This window comes from Micromesistius poutassou, assembly GCF_964030765.1.
Source record: "Micromesistius poutassou genome assembly, contig: SCAFFOLD_3226, whole genome shotgun sequence".
NCBI classification, from domain to species: domain Eukaryota; kingdom Metazoa; phylum Chordata; class Actinopteri; order Gadiformes; family Gadidae; genus Micromesistius; species Micromesistius poutassou.
Genome location: NW_028178073.1, coordinates 25,681 through 34,185, shown reverse-complemented (window position 1 = coordinate 34,185; position 8,505 = coordinate 25,681).

Below are 8,505 nucleotides of genomic sequence, written 5' to 3'. Positions count from 1 at the left end.
ATCGTAGAGCGTGTTAATTAGTTTTTCCTTCAGATTTTTCATTCTGTGAATTTTTGCCAAAGCTGTGATTTGAGGTAATTACGGTCACATCAGCTGCTACTACTGTAGTTTATCCAGCGTACATCAAGGTGGACACTAAAACACAACTAAAACGTAACAGCTGGTCACACTCACACCTGGTGACGTAACATCACTCTTTTAATGTGTGTTTGTGTTGTGAACAGATGAAGCTGACGACCCACCAGGAGCGAGACGAGGACTACGATGGGACTGCTCCACCTCGCAGGACGTGACGAGAGTCACGGGTTGTCAAGGGTTCCTTGTTTCTCAAGGGTTCCTCATGGTTCAGTGTTAGGGACAGAGTTAGGGTCAGATGGTCTCACGATGAACCGTTGTTTTTTTTGATTCACATCCCAGAATTGTTTCTCTGTGCGCACAGTTGTTGAAATGTATACTGATGTTGTTTTATGATATAAAATCATTTAAAACGACCTGGCTGTGTGGCTTATGTGGTCATTTTTATTATACACACGCCTGTTACCCTAATAAGGTAAGGTAACCTCCCCCCTCCTCTATAACCTCACCTCCATCCTCCCCCTCACCTCCCACCTCCCCCCTCCCCTATCCTCCCCCTCCCCTATACCCTCACCTCCATCCTCCCCCCTTACCTCCCCCCTCTACCCTCACCTCCTCCCTAACCTTCCCTATTCCCTATCCTCCCCCTCCCCTCCCACCTCCTCCCTCCCCTATCCTCCCCCTCCCCTCTACCCTCACCTCCATCCTCCCCCCTACCCTAACCTCCCCCTCCCCCCACCCTAACCTCCCCCTCCCCCCACCCTAACCTCCCCCTCCCCCCACCCTAACCTCCCCCTCCCCTATACCCTAACCTCCCCCCTCCCCTATACCCTAACCTCCCTCCTCCCCTATACCCTAACGTCCCCCCTGACCCTAACCCTGACTCTAACCTCTGACCTCTGACCTCTGACCCTGTCTCCTCCAGGGGGGCGGGGGGCGTGTCCACGGAGATGCTCCAGGGGGGGCTGCCAGCGTTTCCCGGGACAGACGACGTCATGGAACAGCTGAGGAAGATGTGGGCGCTGAGTCCGCTCTGTTACCGGGCCGACCACTCAGGGGAATAATCCACTCAGGATCATTCAGAGCGCTGTTAAGATCGGTGGTTTAGTACGTGAACTTTTTCTTTTTTAAAGCTCCTCATGTTCTGTGTTGTCCGCTAAACAAGAAGCACATCAGTCTGTAGTCTGAGCAACACGACACTGGAAGCAGTCAACGCATAAAGCGCTCTCTCCTTTAGGCCCCGCCCACGTGTTGAGACCACGTCACGACGTCTTTATTGAGCTGTTGGAGTGTGACAGAAAGATAAACATGAATCTCACTGATCTCCAGTCAGCTACACTAACGGATGAATCAATCAACGTCTCCCGCTGTCGTGGTGCTCTCCTAGGTCCTCAGAGAGGAGCAGAGCTGGCCGGGGGGGGGGGGGGGGTGAGCCTGCTGCCCAATGACAGACCGGGTAACCTCCCTTAGCCCCGCCCTACTCCTGTGCTTCTAGCCAATCAGAGGGCTTTGACGGTATGACTGACGCTGTCTCCAAGGGTCGACTTTAACGATGAAGCGGTCGAGTTTCAGTTTGAAGCGGCTTTAAAATGTGAACAATGAGTGAATGTGATCCAGCCTGCAGTTTGTTTCTAGCGCCACACGGGGGCAGCGTTGAGCTCAGGTCCACTGCTCACACTCTCTGGTCTGGGGGAGATGGAATGTTTGTGTGACAGCGACGTTCCAGACACCGAGAGAGAGCAGGAGCTGGAGCTCTGACCTCCTCCTCCTCCTCCTCCTCCTCAGAGTGGATCTAATGTACCCCTCTCCTCCTCCTCCTCCTCAGAGTGTATCTAATGTACCCCTCTCCTCCTCCTCCTCAGAGTGGATCTAATGTACCCCTCTCCTCCTCCTCCTCAGAGTGTATCTAATGTACCCCTCTCCTCCTCCTCCTCCTCCTCAGAGTGTATCTAATGTACCCCTCTCCTCCTCCTCCTCCTCAGAGTGTATCTAATGTACCCCTCTCCTCCTCCTCCTCCTCAGAGTGGATCTAATGTACCCCTCTGCTCCTCCTCCTCCTCCTCAGAGTGTATCTAATGTACCCCTCTGCTCCTCCTCCTCCTCCTCCTCAGAGTGTATCTAATGTACCCCTCTCCTCCTCCTCCTCCTCAGAGTGTATCTAATGTACCCCTCTGCTCCTCCTCCTCCTCCTCAGAGTGTATCTAATGTACCCCTCTCCTCCTCCTCCTCCTTCTGCTCCTCCTCAGACGGAAGAGGAGAAAATGTCTTCCTCTGACTCCCAGTTTCTCATTTGGAGCGTGGGGAGAGAGAAGCCGTTTCTCAATTCGCGTTCTCGTGTGTTCTCGTGTACTTGCGTTCTCGATAAACGTCATCAGTGGTAGCCCAAGCACTGTTCCAATTCCAAGTACGCGAGTACTGTCGTAAAACCCGTGTGTGTTCTCGATGCGTTCTCGATGAGGCCGTTCTACCGAGGACGCATCGGAGGTGACTCGTGCGGACTTGGGACCGTTAAATATCCCAGAATGCATCATCGAGTCCGCTGCTGTTCCAGTTGCAGGTGCGTACTCGCGTTCTCAGAAGTCTGTACTTGAATGTCCGTAGTCTGAACGTAGTCTGCGTACTTGGTATTGAGAAACGGCTTAAGTTTAGTTTCCTCAACAACGCGTCCTCTCCTGGCCCCTCCCCCACGGACACACGTTGTGTGTGTGTGTGTGTGTGGTTCTACTAACGTGTAATTAACATAACATAATTGCTTGGCATCGTAACATTATTTCCTGTTATAATGAGGCTGATATAGTTATAGGAACAAATAATAAATAATAAAGCTGTTGAGAACTCTTCTATTAAAGCTTCATTACTCTTTATAATTAGTCTTATAAAGTTACAGTAAATACTCTTTATAATTAGTCTTATAAAGTTATAGTAAATACTCTTTATAATTAGTCTTATAAAGTTATAGTAAATACTCTTTATAATTAGTCTTATAAAGTTATAGTAAATACTCTTTATAATTAGTCTTATAAAGTTATAGTAAATACTCTTTATAATTAGTCTTATAAAGTTATAGTAAATACTCTTTATAAGTAGTCTTATAAAGTTATAGTAAATACTCTTTATAATTAGTCTTATAAAGTTATAGTAAATACTCTTTATAATTAGTATATAATTAGACAGACAGACAGACATTAGTTGATTGTTAGTTACAACAGGTACAGTTTTGCTGCTCGACTGCGGAACTAAAGTCGGGGACTCTTTTGGGGGACGGACGCCCTGTTTTAGCAGGGTGGTAAAACAAGCCATTAAATCAACACCTTTAACTCCACCTGTGTCTTCCGTTGATCAATACACCTCCGATTATTACAACATATAGTATGATCATGCGTTTTATTCGTACAAACAGAACGTGTGTGCGTTTTAAACTCCCCGTTTTAATCCCGCTTTGCGTGCTGTCCCGTTCCTCGCCACTAGATGTCGCTGTTCAGTCTGTTCCCATTTTACATTACACCTTTATTAGACAGTGTTCATATAAAACATATATTATTCAGTCTGTTCCCATTTTACATTACACCTTTATTAGACAGTGTTCATATAAAACATATATTGTTCAGTCTGTTCCCGTTTTACATTACACCTTTATTAGACAGTGTTCATATAAAACATATATTATTCAGTCTGTTCCCGTTTTACATTACACCTTTATTAGACAGTGTTCATATAAAACATATATTATTCAGTCTGTTCCCATTTTACATTACACCTTTATTAGACAGTGTTCATATAAAACATATATTATTCAGTCTGTTCCCATTTTACATTACACCTTTATTAGACAGCGTTCATATAAAACATATATTATTCAGTCTGTTCCCATTTTACATTACACCTTTATTAGACAGTGTTCATATAAAAAACATATTATTCAGTCTGTTCCCGTTTTACATTACACCTTTATTAGACAGTGTTCATATAAAACACATATCGTTCAGTCTGTTCCCATTTTACATTACACCTTTATTAGACAGTGTTCATATAAAACACATATTATTCAGTCTGTTCCCATTTTACATTACACCTTTATTAGACAGTGTTCATATAAAACATATATTATTCAGTCTGTTCCCGTTTTACATTACACCTTTATTAGACAGTGTTCATATAAAACATATATTATTCAGTCTGTTCCCGTTTTACATTACACCTTTATTAGACAGTGTTCATATAAAACACATATTGTTCAGTCTGTTCCCATTTTACATTACACCTTTATTAGACAGTGTTCATATAAAACACATATTATTCAGTCTGTTCCCATTTTACATTACACCTTTATTAGACAGTGTTCATATAAAACATATATTATTCAGTCTGTTCCCATTTTACATTACACACACACACACACACACACACACGCATTGAATTACAAATAATAAAGAACAAATTCTGAAGTTTCAAAGTATCACATGTAAACGTAATGGATGAAATGTTTTAATTTAGTACTTTCTATACATTTATACTTAGGGACTTTAGGGATTCGTTCTAAACCTTTTAAGAAGACGGTGGTGTCATCGGCCAGTTGGCTCATAATGATCTGTTCATCGAAAACATTCAGCTTGACAACATCAGAGTTTAGAATAAGAACGGCCAACATTTCTTCTGCCTAAACAAAGAGGAACGGGGAGACGTTGCGTCCTTGTTGAAGCCCTCTATTGACGGTGAAGCGAGGGGGGGGGGGGGTGCTCCTGAACTAGTGCTGCCGTTGTAAAATGATTCTGTTATGTTACAGAATCGAGGTCCAGATCCGTACATATGCACGACTTTAAACAGGAGCTGATGTTGTGACGTATCAAACGCCTTGTAGGAGTCAGGGGATAAAACGACCCCTTTGTCCTCTAGCGGACGGCCGTGCTCCAGAAGGTCACTAGCCTCATATTGTTACGTACAGACCTGTTGCTCCTTTGAATCCTTTTAATCTGTCAGTGTAAATGTAGGTTAGTCATTTATAATCGTTGTTTAATAGTGAAACTGGACGATGGTTATCTAAAAATAGATCTAAAATAGACGGATTAAATCTAAAATATAATCACAGTCTTAACAACAAGCGTGACGCTGTTAGGTTTATTTTATTACATGAATTGCGTTTCTTTGAACACCGATCTGGGTGACCTGCGGCGTGATAAGGAGCTACGGTAACCATGGGGACGATATATCCCGCCCACCGGTGGAGCCGATACCGGATATCCGGATCTAGACTTCCTCCTCCGTGGGCGGGTCATTGTGTACAGTCCGACCAGCAACTTTAAACGCAAGTATTGAGTTGGAGCTTATGTTTTAATTTGCAGACGAGTCTACCGTTGCTCTACTCCCGTTTTCTACACACGACGTGTTTTAATACAGTTTCATGTTTTTTAGAGCTTAACCGAAGTTCAACTCGTATGAATTCGCCTTCCTGGCCACAGAAAATATATGCTGCGCGCAGTTCTCGTTTTGTCCACCAGAGGGCAGGCGTTGACCGACTGAATATTGGCGTGTGTGGGAATATTTTTTAATTTATAACTTATTGTATGAAAAAAATCAAAACTTTAAAAACAGCAGTGTTCGTCTTGTATTGTGGCCTGTAATGTGTAGTTATATATTTTTATTTTTAGAGATTAAGCGAAGTTCAACTCGTTCCTGACCACAAAATATATGCTGCGTGCAGTTCTCGTTTTGTCCACCAGAGGGCAGGCGTTGACCGACTGAATATTGGCGTGTGTGGGAATATTTTTTAATTTATAACTTATTGTATGAAAAAAATCTAAACTTTAAAAACAGCGGTGTTCGTCTTGTATTGTGGCCTGTAATGTGTAGTTATATATTTTTATTTTTAGAGATTAAGCGAAGTTCAACTCGTTCCTGACCACAAAATATATGCTGCGTGCAGTTCTCGTTTTGTCCACCAGAGGGCAGGCGTTGACCGACTGAATATTGGTATATTCATTCATTATATATGATATATATATAATATATATCCTCCTTGTTCCGCCAGTAACCAATCACAGGGCTTGCCTGTTTTGCCAAAGTCATTTGTCTTGTGGCACGCAGCTGCTCCCCTAGCGCAGATAAAGCGTCGTCCGTGTAATCAATGAACCTCTGTTGATTATAATAAACGCGGTTCATCCGGTCTGCGTTCTTCACCAGCCCGATCATTGGGGAGAGAGCTTCACCCCCTCCTGCTCCCTGGTTCCTAGCCTTGTGTTTACGGGCTGCTCCCCTGGGTGGTCCTCTCCGTTTGTATCTCTGGCTCCGGGCCGCTCTTTCCCTCCTACCTTTGTCAGCGTCTCCTAAGCTGGTGTGGTCCTCCTTTATGGGAGGGATCAGCACAACGTGGGTCACTGCTGGCAGCCTCGCACCGCCTCCCTTTCCAAACTGTAGGGAGTGTGGATCTGAGAGTCTCGTCAGCACACGACCACAACTGATCCAGAGACGCTATAGAAGGAGGAGACGCACCGCTGAACAAATCACCCATTGAAATGCACGGGGAGACTCCGTAACGCCAAGACGGCCGTTGTTTGCACGTGTCCCGCCTCTTCCGGTGCCGTTGCTCCAATCGTTTTGCAGGTCCTACGCGGTCACGCTTTTTGCGACACTTATTATTTTCAATCAGGAGGGAAGAACCAGCAGCTGGAAGCGGCACAAGCAGCATCGACTGGAAAACTTGGACTACCTGTTATCTTGTTGGCTCGGCAGCAAAAGCTAACTTTTAAAGCTGACTTGCTGTCAGTGCAGTGCCGGTGTCGTTATGCCGTCAATGAAAACTGTGTCGTGAAGCATTGCGCATGCGCAGTCCAAGATTACCTGTAAGAAAAAGGGCTTTTAAAACGTTAATTTAATACAAAACCACCAAACCCTTTCAGCGATTTTAGTCCGTTTTTCATCGTGATTTCAAACATGTGTTTTTTATGCCCCTTAGATCTCGGAAAATGGAGATCCAGCTCTCTCCCTATTCATTAGACAGGGCCCTGGTCTTGTTGAGACCAAATAGCTGCCCGAAAGGCGTGGCCAAGATGGCCGCGAGTGAGAGGACTTGCCTAGAAGGACTTTGACTGATCTGCCACCACTTCATCCTGGCTCTGGAATAAACACTCATTATATGCGAGTAGCACATTAAACACATGACCCTCTTTAAGCTGACTACTGTCGAGGCCATTCCCCTTTAACAGAGATTGCGTCTGGGCCAGGTGAGATTCCCACTGCAGTAAAGCACACAATACATTGGAAAGCAAAAGGTCCTAGGTTTTAATGCATGCATACATTAGACTCCTCTCTAGCAGAGTGAGTCCTGAATACAGGTTGACATGGTTTCTTATACAGTTTCAGACCCCTTGTACAGCCGGTACAGCAGTAGTTGTGGTTTTACCACAACGACTGTTTTAATGGGCTCATGTTTGATCTGTCTGAGTGTTCTCATTGTTGAAAAATTACTGTTTCTGATTTTGTTCATTACTTCAGAAAGGATTGACTGATTTGTAGTCGTAGGTATATCAGAGTCTACGGTTAATATTTTATTTGCCTTGGTTGTAACATTATCCTCTCCTGGTTTGGTTGTGGGGGTCGTTATTACCTCGTCCTGCATGGTCGTTGCAGGACGCCCCCCCCCCCCCCCCCCCCCCCCGCGACCGGGTCTCCGCCCTGGGGGGGCTACAGCACCCCTACTTCAACTCACTGCCACCTCCCAGCATGCACCTGAGAGACACTAAGAACTACACCTCCCAGCATGCACCTGAGAGACACTAAGAACTACACCTCCCAGCATGCACCTGAGAGACTAAGAACTACACCTCCCAGCATGCACCTGAGAGACACTAAGAACTACACCTCCCAGCATGCACCTGAGAGACACTAAGAACTACACCTCCCAGCATGCACCTGAGAGACACTAAGAACTACACCTCCCAGCATGCACCTGAGAGACAGTTAGAACTACACCTCCCAGCATGCACCTGAGAGACAGTAAGAAGTACACCTCCCAGCATGCACCTGATGCACCATAGCAACGCGTGATACACTGCACACACTGGGATTGGGATCACTGCGACCAGTGATCCCAATCCCATGTGTGTGCGTGTGTCCGGCCGTCTGTCTGTGGTTTCTTTCTACAACGGACACAGAGACACTGAGGCACCGCCCCCCCCCCCCCCCCCCCCTAACCAAAACCCAGGGAGGAGGTCCCAGAATAATATCAGAACAACATTTGTTGTTTTATTTATAATTTCTGATTAACAAATTATTATTCTTAAGGCACTTATGTAACATTATTTAGTAATAAAAGGAGAATGATGATGGGCTGAACACACGAGAACATTCAGTTGGATCCACTGAGTTGTTTATTAAAATTATGCTTCATTAACAAATGCAACAGAAAAATAGTCCCTTACATGTACACAATAAACA